Here is a 15,539-nt window from a genome sequence, read left to right on the forward strand (position 1 = left end):
GCATGGTTGAACAGCAATGTCTGACTTTCATTTGTGAAGCAAGCAAGCAGAGGAAGACAAGCTGGATGGATCTTATGTATACCTGTTCATTTTCATAGATATTTAATTTATTATTACTTTTGTCAGATTCAAGTTATTTCTGTGACCATTGTGTGTTTTTCTGTCAATAAACGAGGGGTACCAACAATTTTGACCATGTGTGTATATATGGAAGAGGAGACCTTTTCCTCTAAAGAACATATCGGGTAATTCCCTATATCCATATTATCGAAAAAAAAAGGTTTACATATAATGGAGAAAAGTTTTTGAAGCAAGCAAGCAGAGGAAGACAAGCTGGATGGATCTTATGTATACCTAAGGGTACCGTCACACAGTGCCATTTTCATCGCTACGACGGCACGATTCGTGACGTTGCAGCGTCATATAAGTATCGCTCCAGCGTCGTATACTGCGGTCACACGTTGCAATACACGGCGCTGGAGCGATAATTTCATGACGTATTTGCGATGTAGAAGCCGTTGGTTACTGTGCGCACATCGTATACAACCTGTGTCACACAATGCAATCATGCCGCCACAGCGGGACACTAGACGACGAAAGAAAGTTTCAAACGATCTGCTACGACGTACGATTCTCAGCGGGGATCCGGATCGCAGTAGCGTGTCAGACACAACGATATCGTAAATGCATCGCTGGAACGTCACGAATCGTGCCGTTGTAGCGATCAAAATTGCACTGTGTGACGGTACCTAAAGGCAAGACTATCAACCTCTGTATCTCAAGGTCTCAATCCATTGTACTCCCAGCCCTAGACCCATTGTGTGGATGGGGATTGTAGACCCAGGAGAGCCGTCACCACAGGGGGTCTCACATGCAGCCCAGGTGATGGAATATGCTTCATTCTGTCAGCTAAAGGAAAATGCTTAAAGGTTAGGGAGAAAAAGATATGTAGGTTGAATCAGGCAGTTGTTGGAGTGACTTCGAAGGGAGAGGATCCAAGCCGGGATGGATGGATTGTCTATGGAGTTTAGATATCGGTTGGCGGTTGGGCTGGATCCTCCTGCTGCGATTGAGGGATCTGTTGTCTGGTGGTAGTTCAATCATGTGGCGGCACACAGAGGTGGGAACACCGTCTTTTTAAATCCTCGTTAGTTCATTGTAAGGCAGCATAAACCAACTCGGGAGGAAAGCAAACTCAGCCTTTTTGGCTTAAACAGGAACAAAACAACAATAGAAAACAAAATGCTGCAACACAGTCCATATGTTGCCGGTGGCACCCTGCTGTGGAGCAGCACAGGTTCAGTCTGTGCCCAAGGAGGCACATAGTCTCTGGAGAGTCCTCCCTCCAGGCTAGCTGAACCCAGACTGCCTGTAGAGCTCGGTTATTTCAACCCAAGCCTGTAACTTCCCAACATTATGTGATTGATCACATGATCAGGACCTCATGCAGGTCCTGGCAGGTCTGCCAGGGAGATAAAGTGGACTGTATCAATAAAGGATATTTATTACCCTCACAAGCCTACAATTTGCTACATTCATACATCTGTATCTATCTAAGGGAACACTTAAACAACAGAATATAACTCCAAGTAAATCAAACTTCTGTGAAATCAAACTGTCCACTTAGGAAGCAACACTGTTTGACAATCAATTTCACATACTGTTGTGCAAATGGCATAGACAACAGATGGAAATTATTGGCAATTATCAAGACAAAGGAGTGGTTCTGCAGGTTGGGACCACAGACCACATCTCTGTACCAATGCTTTCTGGCTGATGTTTTGGTCACTTTTAAATGTTGGTTGTGTTTTCACACTCGTGGTAGCATGAGACGGACTCTACAACCCACACAAGTGGCTCAGGTAGTGCAGCTCATCTAGGATGGCACATCAATGTGAGCTTTGGCAAGAAGGTTTGCTGTGTCTGTCCGCGTAGTGCCCAGAGGCTGGAGGCGCTATCAGGAGACAGGCTAGTACACCAATAGATGTGGAGGGGGCTGTAGGAGGGCAACAACTCAGGAAGCAGGACCGCTACCTCAGCCTTTGTGCAAGAATAAACAGGAGGAGCACTGCCAGAGCCCTGCAAAATAACCTCCAGCAGTCCACAAATGTGCATGAGTCTGCACAAACTGTTAGAAACCGACTCCAAGAGGATGGTCTGAGTGCCCGACGTCCAAAGATGGGGGTTGTGCTCACAGCCCACACCATGCAGGACGCTTGCCATTTGCCACAGAACACCAGAATTGGCCAATTTGCCACTGGGGCCCTGTGCTCTTCACAGATGAAAGCAGGTTCACACTGAGCACATGTGACAGACGTGACAGAGTCTGGAGACGCCATGGAGAGTGATCTGCTGCCTGCAACATCCTTCAGCATGATCGGCTTGGCAGTGGGTCAGTAATGGTGTGCGGTGGCATTTCTTTGGAGGGCTGCACAGCCCTCCATGTGCTCACCAGAGGTAGCCTGATTGCCATTAGGTACGGAGATGAGATTCTCAGACCCCTTGTGAGACCATATGCTGGTGCGCTTGGCGCTGGGTTCCTCCTAATGCAGGACAATGCCAGACCTCATGTGCCTGCCCGTTGCCCAGACCTGAATCCGATTGAACACATCTGGAACATCATGTCTCGCATCACCCACCAACGTCACGTTGCACCACAGACTGTCCAGGAGTTGGCGGATGCTTTAGTCCAGGTCTGGAAGGAGACCATCTGCCGCCTCATCAGGAGCATGCCCAGGCATTGTAGGGAGGTCATACAGGCACGTGGAGGCCACACACACTACTGTTCATCATTTCCTTGTCTTGAGGCATTTCCACTGAAGTTTGATCAGCCTGTAACTTCATTTTCCACTTTGATTTTGAGCATCATTCCAACTCCAGACCTCCGTGGGATATTAGTTGTGATTTACTTTGATAATTCTTAGGTTTTATTGTTCTCAACACATTCCACTATGTAATGAATAAAGATTTACAACTGAAATATTTCATTCAGTGATATCTAGGATGCGGGATTTTAGTGTTCCCTTTATTTTTTTGAGCAGTGTATACACAGTGCCTTGCGAAAGTATTCGGCCCCCTGGAACTTTTCAACCTTTTCCCACATATCATGCTTCAAACACAAAGATACCAAATGTAAATTTCTGGTGAAGAATCAACAAGTGTATAAATACATTTGCATACATGAGATAACATGCAATATATACTGTGTATATATATATATATATATATATATATATATATATATATATATATTAAAATAAAATAAATTTACTAAAAAAAATGGGTGACGTCTGATGTGAATGTGGGTGAATATATATATGTATACATATACACCCACTTTATTTATAGATATACTGTAAATACACACATTATGTACTGTTAATACACTATATATATATATATTTATATACACAGTATGTGTGTATATATATACCGTGTATATATACATATATATATATATATATATATATATATATATATATAGTACAGACCAAAAGTTTGGACACACCTTCTCATTTAAAGATTTTTATGTATTTTCATGACTATGAATATTGTACATTCACACTGAAGGCATCAAAACTATGAATTAACACAAATCACAATTAGCAATTAACAATGAATTAACACCCAATCGAGATGGTTTGGGGTGAGCTGGACCACAGAGTGAAGGCGAAAGGGCCAACAAGTGCTAAGCATCTCTGGGAACTCCTTCAAGATTGTTGGAAGACCATTCCCGGTGACTACCTCTTGAAGCTCATCAAGAGAATGCCAAGAGTGTGCAAAGCAGTCATCAAAGCAAAAGGTGGATACTTTGAAGAACCTAGAATATAAGACATAATTTGTTTCACACTTTTTTGTTAAGTATATAATTCCACATGTGTTAATTCATAGTTTTGATGCCTTCAGTGTGAATGTACAATTTTCATAGTCATGAAAATACAGAAAAATCCTTAAATGAGAAGGTGTGTCCAAACCTTTGGTCTGTACTGTGTATATGTGTGTGTGTATATATATATATATATATATATATATATATATACACACACACACACACACACACACACACACACACACACACACACACACACACACACACACATACTCCACTGTCACCTGTTGCTAGTTCTCTGGACTGAAACTGACTACCAACAGTAACCAAATCCTGCTAGAGAATTACATTTTCAACTACAACAAGCTCTTTGACAGAGGGAAGCATGAAATGCTCTAAAATTTCTTGGTAGATGTCTGCACTGACTTTGGTCTTGAGAAAACACAATGATCACAAACCATCACTGATTGGGGAAACTTCACACTAGACCTTAAGCAGCTTGGATTGTCTATCGATCCACTCTTCCTCCAGACTCTGGGACCTTTATTTCCAATGTCTAATGTGAAGTATCCACAATTAATCATGGTTTCAGGAGCCATGTCATCTGCTGGTGTAGGTCCACTATGTTTTATCAAGACCAAAGTCAGCGCAGCAGTGTACCAGGGAATTTTAGAGAACTTCATGCTTCCCTCTGCCGACAAACTTACTGTAGATGGAAATTTCATTCTCCAGCAGGGACAGACACCTGTCCATACTGCCAGAAGTACCATAACACCTCAGCAGTTCCACAGCCTGATTGCGTCCATGCCATGCTGCATTGATGTAGTAATTCATCCAAAAGGAGCCCCGACCAAGTATTGAGTGCATTTACTGAACGTACATTAGGTCAACATTTCGAATTTTGAAATAATTTTTTCAAGCCGGTGTTATAAAGTATTTTAATTTACTGAGATAATGACTTTTGGGTCTTCATTGGCTGTAAGCCCTAATCATCAACAGAAATAAACACATGACTCTGTTTGTAATGACTCTATATAATATATGAGTGTTAGGTGTCGAGATCCCGCCTCTGCACAGGGGGAATCTCAAACCATCTCCGCTGTGGTCTCACATTTTTCTCCAGACACAGTGGAGTCTGCTCAGCAGAGACGACAGTCCCAGCGTCTAGCTCAGGCTGACACTGGACGACTGGCTACTGCTGCCTTTCCAGCTTCTGCCATTGTAGCCAGTACTGGGCAGCGGGGAGCAGACGTGTTTGGGACTAAGTCCTGTTCTTCCCTTTCTGAGCATGCCCAGGGCAAGATCTCTCGTTGGAGATCAAGGGTCACATGCTTAGATACTGCAGCAAATCCTATTGGTCCTTTAGGAAGGTCATGAAGGTGTTCTTTTTCTGTGGCTGACTCCCATTGGTCCTTTTGGGAAGGTCCTGTTCTTGCTGCAGCTATAAAAGGTTTGCATGGCCGCACGGCCATGCGCTAGTGTACATTTGGAATTGTGTGTGCTGATGAGTGCAAGTCGTTCTTTAAAATCCCCTTCCTTGTGTATGACTGTTCGCAAAAGGTGGATGCTTGCTGTCTAGCACCTGACTAAGCTGTCAACATAAAGACACACGATACAGCGTCTATTGCTGTAACCGCCAGTGCGGCTCTGTGCGCTTATAGAGTAGCTTTCCTATCCCAAGTCTGGGTGGTTAGTGGCGTCCGCCAAAGCGGCACAGCACGCACTCTTGTGCTTTTAGTTATATTTTCTGTTATTTTGACACCCCAGTTGCGGTGTCGAGCGCAAGTGGTCTGAACGTACTCTAATCCAGTGTCTTGGGATAGAGTCCTGAGACTCCTTGCTTGAGCTCTTGGTGCGGTACCACGGCCCTGTGGCGCAACAGGGTTTGCTTCCTTCACACAGGGTGAAGTTAACCCGTGTGTGTATCCACGTTGTACTGCCATATAGTCCGTCATTACTCACCAGCAGGTTCTATCTCTGCACAGTGGACCCCGGGCTGCGAACGCACCTTATACCATCTCTCTTATAATTTGGTGAGTTCCGCGAGCCCTAACAATGAGTTTCACTTTTTGTATTGAAGAACTGAAATAAATTAACTTTTTGATAATATTCTAATTTTGTGAGATGCACCTGTATATACATTTTGTGGCACTTCCCTACTACAATACGTAAAACTCTTGGCCAAACCAAGCATGCTTGTGTCCAAGAGTGTCATGAGGAAAATAGAATTCCTTTTTGCATTTTTAGCTTGGAAAAAAATCTATATTAAAAATCACTTAAATCTGAAAAATTCCTATGATGTAATATAAAAAAAACAAGAAGTGATCTAATTTCAGAAACAACAAGCCTCATGGCATTCATCTAATTGTTTAGTAAGCAATTTCACTGCATTGGTATTTTCCAGAAATTACTGCGCATTTGATGTTGCAAAATTAAACAAAAAAATTAAATTTTTCCTTAGATGTGCCCAATATGCTTTGCCCAAATTATGGCACCCTGAAAAAAAATTCACTATTAATTATGCTGTTTCCCATGGCCATAATATTTTTGGAAGGAAACAGGTTAAGGATGGGCAGCATTATTAGAACATACCTGTAGTGCATTATTATTCAATTAAAAAAAGTTACTATAAACCAAAAAATTGGTACTTAGGTAAAATAAAAATCAGCTCACATCCACACACACAATAAAAAAGTATAACGACTCTAAAGAGCCAGTCCTTCAGAGACAGAGAGAAGGTCAGGATATGCAAGTAGAGCATTTTACTGCTCCCTTGTGCAGCTTCATCAGGGGCGAGGATTTCTGGCATATGGCATATCTTTGTGTAAATCACCAAATTAGGTCTCAAGTGTGCATGGTGCCCTTTCACTCCTCAGCCCCATCATATGTTTATCTATAAAGACTAGCACACACAGTCAGTAAATGCAGATAAACACAAGTAAAATGTCTATTATTAAATGCTAAATAAGAGTATAACGTGGCACAACCTCTAGTACTTGCCGGTGCTCAAGTAGGGTCCCAGACCTTTAAACTTCTAAACTTCAGTACAATAACATAAATGTTTCGGTCATACAACTGCGACTTTCCTCAGTGTACTATAAAGGAAAATGAGTATATTGTGCCAATTAGAAAACTAATCAAAATATATTAAAATAGATTATTCAATGAAAATTCATTTTTTGAGGAAAACAACTAAAGCATATAATATCTGCAAAATTGGCACTCAATTTGGTCACTCCGATTAGTGACTCAGTACTTTAATAATCACATCTATACAATGTGTGTAGGGAATGGGAAAGAGGATGAGGAAAAAGGATAAGGAACAAACTACCCGACTGCTTTTATCATATGTCTGGAATGTAAAGGGAGGCCCATCAATGTCCTATATTGTTCAAATAGTGGGAGATTATACTGTATGCTGTATTAATTTTTGTTTTTAATTAGTGTATAAGCCCACTAATAGAAAGTAACCAAGCTGTGTATACCAACCTACGGCTTTATGGTAGAAGGTATAACCGGCGCTAAAGTTTGGCTGTTTTATTCAGTCTGCAATGAGACAAAAAGAAATGTCTCAGTGGACTTAAAATCCAGAAGCTCATTGCTAATCACCGCATTTGCATATAGTCATAGGGACTTACTGGTATCGTATTCTTTGTCTTGTGTTCTCATAGAACGTGGTATCCACCATTTGTCCTGTGGTAGCGTGTATCTATTTCCTGGTTTATATAAATGGCTTTGAGTTACCGGTGGCCAGATGTGATGTGACGTGTCGCTTCTGGAGCCAGACAGGAAGTGCTGTTGGAGCGCCCCCACACCGCCGCAGGGCCGAGGGGTACCCGGAGCCGGGCCTCTAGGTCTCAGTCCTGGGGTTGTCACGGTGGCTAGACCCGGTCCGTGGCCCTGTCTGTCAGTGGGGGACGTCCGGTGCAATAAGTGGTGTTGTAACGGTGCAGTTGTGGGGTGCAGGTCGCGGTAAATAACGAGGACACCAGGTTGCAGTCTCTTTACCTCTTTACTGAAGATCTCTGGGTCCTCAGTCCGGAACACGGTTCACCAGGCTGCGCAAGTCCGGCCGGTCCAATGGCACCTCCAGAGTACACTTCACAGGTGGAAATCGGTGCCTTCCTTCCTAGCGCTATGTGTTGTAGTCCTTCCCTGCTGTGCTTACGGAAAGTACCCCACAACTGTTGTGTCTGTTTCTGATGTTCCCTCACAACTCGAATTAGATGATGTTCTGCTAATCCTCCGTCCTTCCCCGATGTTCTGGTTGGGACGGCACCCGTTTGTCGGGTAGGCCTGGAGTTCTTCCGGGACCCTAGAGACGCCCCTCTCCCGCAATTGCCTCCCAAGACTGCATAGGTGATATGTGTTAGACAGCCCGCCTTAAACTGACTGTCCTGCCGCGGTTTGGAGTATTGCTTGAAGCTGAATATTATTCTACTCCCTCGGCGTTCCGGCCACCGGTAGTGCGCCTCAGCGGGATGTTGCTACGGTCTTACAGCACGACTCCTGCTGGTATTTCTCCTTTGCGTGATCTCGTTTCTCACTCAGCACAATCTATCTCGCTTCTAGTCCTTTCTTAGGGCACCGCCGCTATTCTGAGCAGGCACGGTCCCGTTACGTTCTTTCCAATGCCAAGCCTCTGCCAGGATCCCACCCCTGGCAGAGACCCTACTGTCTCTTCCTCCACAACACCCTCTGCCACAAGGTGTTGCTTCGTTCAATCCAGTCAGCCTAACTTCCTGCCTGACCCCCAGTTTACCCACTATGGTGGGGAGTGGCCTAATGAATAGAACCCTTAGCTCCCCCCGGAGGCCCTGCTGTGAAACATATTGGTGTCTGTGATACCTGGTCAGATGAACTCCTTCAGTGCCATCGGACGCACCATGGCTCCCCATAGTGGCGGAGCCACAGTACTGCAACGACCAGGACTCTGGGGCGCTGCACTCCCCCCTGGTTAAACACAGTACTCCGGGACTGGGAAGAAAACAACAATACAGGTTAGCAAAAAGACATACAATTTTGTTGAGTGCAAAACAATAAGTATACTTGAACAGGCTTCCCTTTATGGGAGGTGAGGACACTTTAACGTTACAAACATAATTAAATATCATAGCAACAGGCTACAATTAACTCTCATTACCCAACCGGGTATTCTACTAAGTGCAATTAAATGAACAATAATTTAACATTGCCTTCAAGGAACATACACTCCTAGCTCGCTAAAGGCCTTCCCATAATCACATTACAGGGCAAGTTAACTTTTCATTCTCCTACTTTGAACCTGCAGGACCGCCTGTCCCTATGGCACCAGACCTACTGCCTCTCCTTTCTTTTACAGGACCGCCCCGTTCAGCCAGGGCCTACTGCCTTTCTCTACTATACATGGTATAGACATAACATTCCTTTCAATTAGAGAACATGGAGCCGGCTCTACTTGGCTCCTATTAGGACTCACTCACTAACCCCTACGGGTTCACTTTCTGTCCTTAGTAACACATTATTAACTTTCTATGGGGACTCAGGGTTTACCTTCTATCCTCACCTTCATTATTATTTTCTTACTTTCACTTAAGCAGAACTCTAAATCTGCCCCTACGGGCTTTCTGCATTTTTCTTTTTCAAAGAACATTATCTAGGTTTCACATTTTAAACAAATTGAACACACATAACTTTCCTATATGCAAAACAGTTACATTTCTTCCAGAGCATCATCATCAGTATTTCTTTACATTTAACTAGTTAAAACACATACAACTTTTCTCATTCCAACATTACCATGGCATTACTGTTCTTAAAACAGTATCTCTCATAAGTACGCTGTTGGACATCCCCTTTAAAAGAGGATCAAGTCTTTCTGAGGTAGCTCGTCTTCTCAGCCTACCAGTCTTTGTTCAGCAAAGGTTCCAGAACGGTATCTTCGCAAAGAGTCTTTAAATAAAACCAGTAGGAAGCGCCTTTAATAAGGTGCAAACTATTTACAAGAAAGTTTGGATCATGCACTGTTCATGATTTCTCAGTTTGTAAAACTCGTGCAAAACTGTAGAAAAACAAACAATAAGGATCCCGGGTCAACTAAGGGATCCATAAATTGTTAACCCTGGACGGGTTTAGCAGCAAACAGTTCACAAACAGTTAACGGGAAAACTATTTACATTTTCATAAAAGAGCAGTGATACTTTACTGTTGTGAAGCGGGAGGTGGTCTCCTGTCCGGTCTCACCAGGCCAACAGATCGCACTGGTGAGCCAGGACGCCGTTCCGGTCCCAACAGTGATAAAATCCCTCGCCGGGAGATCCTTCTTGTCGGCAGGTGTACACGTCCCTCCGGGGCACGGTGAGGTTGGGCTTCTTGCGGTTCCGCGGGGCCGGGCTCCGCTGTCTTCCCCTTGGGGTCACCTCTTTCCGGTGCTTCAGCAGCAGCCTGGAAGGCAGTGCACCGCTGCACGCCTCGTGCCATCCAGCCAGCTTCCCCCGTAGCCCTCCTCCATCGGGTATAAGTCACCGCATCGCCTGGTTCTAGGTCACGATCGAACCTCCCGCGGCAAGGTTCTACCTCCTCCCGGTCCACGCGGACTTGCACCGGTTCCCCGATCTCTTGGATCACTCCTCTTCCACACTGAGGGTTAAAGGCCACTACTACACCCCAGTGTGAGGGCGGGATTTCCAGAGCGCTAATCGAACCAATCTGTTCCGCAGGCTGGGGTCGGCTCCTCCATGCGGCCATCAACCGCCGCAGATGTTCAGCATCGGGTAGAATCTTTAAGTCCGGCGTCTGTGACGTACCTCCAGCCACGGTCGGGTGGGTAGCGACAGGGGACACTGGGGCCAGATGGATCTCCGTGGGCTGGCCTATCCGTGAAAGTACGCGGGCATCGGCCCTCAGCCGGCGGGCTAGCTGTCGAGCCTCGGCTGCAGCCGCACATTCCGCAGACAGCGGCAAAGGGGCCCGACCCATCGGTGGCCCTGCGAGGGTCAGACCCTGCAGCGTTGGCGTTTCTGAGGCTGTCTCGGGTTGTGCAGCCTCAGGCCGGGCCGGGTCAGCTCCGCGTGGTACTTCTGGTGTCGCCATCTTTATTTGTCCTCCAATGTCCTCTTTTCGCGGTCTCTTTCGTGGGCGTCCCCGTCCCCATGATCTCCACCCTCCAACCAAGATCAGGAGGCGGACCTCGGCTGTTGACGGGCACGTCCTCAGGACACAGAAATACTTAGACTGGGCGGCCATTGCTGTTCGCGCTCTCCAGCTTGCCTACGCCCCCTTCACGCCCCTCTTCTCTTCCTGCGCTCTCCTCAGCGCTACAATGGCGGTGGATTTTGGCGGCAAATGGCACAACACACAGTCCTCTTAATAAAGTACAGTCCAAGCACAACAAATCACAGTCTCTAGGCACACATGACCTGATTCTTCAGGCTTAAGTAGATCCTGTTCGTGACGCCAAGTTTGGAGCGCCCCCACACCGCCGCAGGGCCGAGGGGTACCCGGAGCCGGGCCTCTAGGTCTCAGTCCTGGGGTTGTCACGGTGGCTAGACCCGGTCCGTGGCCCTGTCTGTCAGTGGGGGACGTCCGGTGCAATAAGTGGTGTTGTAACGGTGCAGTTGTGGGGTGCAGGTCGCGGTAAATAATGAGGACACCAGGTTGTAGTCTCTTTAACTCTTTACTGAAGATCTCTGGGTCCTCAGTCCGGAACACGGTTCACCAGGCTGCGCAAGTCCGGCCGGTCCAATGGCACCTCCAGAGTACACTTCACAGGTGGAAATCGGTGCCTTCCTTCCTAGCGCTATGTGTTGTAGTCCTTCCCTGCTGTGCTTACGGAAAGTACCTCACAACTGTTGTGTCTGTTTCTGATGTTCCCTCACAACTCGAATTAGATGATGTTCTGCTAATCCTCCGTCCTTCCCCGATGTTCTGGTTGGGACGGCACCCGTTTGTCGGGTAGGCCTGGAGTTCTTCCAGGACCCTAGAGACGCCCCTCTCCCGCAATTGCCTCCCAAGACTGCATAGGTGATATGTGTTAGACAGCCCGCCTTAAACTGACTGTCCTGCCGCGGTTTGGAGTATTGCTTGAAGCTGAATATTATTCTACTCCCTCGGCGTTCCGGCCACCGGTAGTGCGCCTCAGCGGGATGTTGCTACGGTCTTACAGCACGACTCCTGCTGGTATTTCTCCTTTGCGTGATCTCGTTTCTCACTCAGCACAATCTATCTCGCTTCTAGTCCTTTCTTAGGGCACCGCCGCTATTCTGAGCAGGCACGGTCCCGTTACGTTCTTTCCAATGCCAAGCCTCTGCCAGGATCCCACCCCTGGCAGAGACCCTACTGTCTCTTCCTCCACAACACCCTCTGCCACAAGGTGTTGCTTCGTTCAATCCAGTCAGCCTTCTCTTCTAACTTCCTGCCTGACCCCCAGTTTACCCACTATGGTGGGGAGTGGCCTAATGAATAGAACCCTTAGCTCCCCCCGGAGGCCCTGCTGTGAAACATATTGGTGTCTGTGATACCTGATCAGATGAACTCCTTCAGTGCCATCGGACGCACCATGGCTCCCCATAGTGGCGGAGCCACAGTACTGCAATGACCAGGACTCTGGGGCGCTGCACTGTTACGTGTGCATTCCACCTCTATGGAGGCCAGAAGGCATGCGTTCCACCACGCTGGGAGCTAGTAACCGGATATAGCTTAGGGGAAAATATGTCAAAGTTTGCGTTTCACGTCATTTAATGAAGTTCCGGCGTGCGGTCCATTGCGGCCATATCCTATTACAGGGTAAATCTGTTGCCCAATATGGCATTAAATACGTCTCTCATTTATGCAGTCATACGGGAGGAAAAGAGGAAGGGTTAGGAAATCCAGGAGAGGAACACATAGCAGTAATTTGAATGACGTAATTGAGTATAGCCGGCTCTGAAATTAGGATACATAGTTAGTATCATATGTTAACCATTGAGTTCCCACAGAAGGCCATAGTTGCATCTAAGGAACTGATTACTAATTATGAAGCTCAACTTGCTACAATGGGCACTGCAGAGGAACTACAGACCTTGAAAACAAGGATTCAAACAAACATTGACCAACACAGGAGAGATACAGAGATGAAAAAAATGAATACATTTGCACGCAATGCAGGAGGTTATGAACTAATTCGGGTTTACCATTGGCGGGATACCACAGATTCCAGAAGGGGTTAAACACGCACATTCAACCGTTCTTCAACCGATGTATCGACCTCAGGCTCCAAGGCCAACAAATGGGAGAAACAAGGGGGATCAGGACGTTTTTTAGGACAACCAAGAAGATATACAAGAAGAAGAGGAGGACCAGGAGGGGCAAACATCCCAAGGCCCAATACGGACCCAATCAGAGTGATTTTTTCCAGGTATATGTCCCCTGGTGGTCAATATTTCCTCTAAAACACTTGGTATTGCAGAATGTAACTTATTACAAAAAGGTTTATCCTTTTGTCCATCCTATAAATTGAAAACATTTACTATGGAGATGGAACTCCAGTGTTTTTATAGAAATCTAAGATTAAGTTTACATTTTGCTAAAATACCGGATTCTTTACCTCCTAACATGACTACTGATTCCACAACATTAACAGCGGCATCCTTGGGACTCCGTTCTAAGAGCACTTATAGGCCTCCCAATGGCCCCCACGCCTAAGAAACATTAATTGGTTTTGTGGACACAGCATTACAGAAATTAAGACAAGATATTGACAAAGGTTCATTAGTAGTGTTGAGCGATACCGTCCGATACTTGAAAGTATCGGTATCGGAAAGTATCGGCCGATACCGGCAAAGTATCGGATCCAATCCGATACCGATACCCGATACCAATACAAGTCAATGGGACTCATGTATCGGACGGTATTCCTGATGGTTCCCAGGGTCTGAAGGAGAGGAAACTCTCCTTCAGGCCCTGGGAACCATATTAATGTGTAAAAGAAAGAATTAAAATAAAAAATATTGCTATACTCACCTCTCCGACGCAGCCTGGACCTCACCGAGGGAAGCGGCAGCGTTCTTTGTTTAAAATGCGCGCTTTTCTTTCCTTTACTGAAGTCCCGGCTTGTGATTGGTCGCGTGCCGACCATGTGGCCGGGACGCAACCAATCACAGCAAGCCGTGACGTAATTTCAGGTCCTTCAGGATTTTAAAATTACGTTCCGGCGTTGTGATTGGTTGCGTCGCAGTCACATGGGCAACGCAACCAATCACAGCAAGCCGTGACGTAATTTCAGGTCCTTAAGGATTTTAAAATTACGTCCCGGCTTTGTGATTGGTTGCGTCGCAGTCACATGGGAGACGCAACCAATCACAAGCCGTGACGTCACGGGAGGCTGGACACGCGCGCATTTTAAAATGGGCGCGTGTCCAGCCTCCCGTGACGTCCCGGCTTGTGATTGGTTGCGTCGCGGTCAACCAATCACAAGCCGGGAGGCTGGACACGCGCGCATTTTAAAATTTTAAAATTTTAAAATGCGCGCGTGTCCAGCCTCCCGGCTTGTGATTGGTTGACCGCGACGCAACCAATCACAAGCCGGGACGTCACGGGAGGCTGGACACGCGCCCATTTTAAAATGCGCGCGTGTCCAGCCTCCCGTGACGTCACGGCTTGTGATTGGTTGCGTCTCCCATGTGACTGCGACGCAACCAATCACAAAGCCGGGACGTAATTTTAAAATCCTTAAGGACCTGAAATTACGTCACGGCTTGCTGTGATTGGTTGCGTTGCCCATGTGACTGCGACGCAACCAATCACAACGCCGGAACGTAACTTTAAAATCCTGAAGGACCTGAAATTACGTCACGGCTTGCTGTGATTGGTTGCGTCCCGGCCACATGGTCGGCACGCGACCAATCACAAGCCGGGACTTCAGTAAAGGAAAGAAAAGCGCGCATTTTAAACAAAGAACGCTGCCGCTTCCCTCGGTAAGGTGCAGGCTGCGTCGGAGAGGTGAGTATAGCAATATTTTTTATTTTAATTCTTTCTTTTACACATTTTTACATTAATGTTGTTTCGATACCGATACCCGATACCACAAAAATATCGGATCTCGGTATCGGAATTCCGATACAGCAAGTATCGGCCGATACCCGATACTTACAGTATCGGAATGCTCAACACTATTCATTAGATTTCCCCCCTAATATAGCCGCTTCTGAACGACAGGCATTACGAGCATTACAAGATGACAGAGATTTAATAATGAGATTTAATAATAAAACCGGCTGATAAAGGGGGTGCAGTCGTAATAATGAACATAACAGACTATGTACAGGAAATACAACGTAAACTTAGGGATGATACTGTGTACCAGAAATTACCCAGAGACCCACACAATCTCTGAAGGAGGTAATTTCCAATTTTCTAACTGAATACCATATAAAGGGGGATTATTGACACTTGTACAAAGGAGTATCTCACTAAGAATTATCCCATAATTCCAGTGTCCACCAGGGAGACCCATTGTAGCATCAACAGAATCTATTTTATCCCCATGATCTATTTTTTAGAGAAAATTCTTACTCCTTACATTAAGAAGACCCCATCTTTTCTGTTGGACACAGGGACAGGGCCAAGATCCCTGATGCCCCTCAGAAAGTCACCTAAGAACTCAAATTTAGTGACCCTCGATGTAAAGGATTTTTACACTTCTATCCCACATACACAAGGGATTGAATGTGTATGACATCTATTGATGTCAACC

The sequence above is a fragment of the Ranitomeya variabilis genome, chromosome 1, assembly GCF_051348905.1.
Source record: "Ranitomeya variabilis isolate aRanVar5 chromosome 1, aRanVar5.hap1, whole genome shotgun sequence".
Taxonomy (NCBI): domain Eukaryota; kingdom Metazoa; phylum Chordata; class Amphibia; order Anura; family Dendrobatidae; genus Ranitomeya; species Ranitomeya variabilis.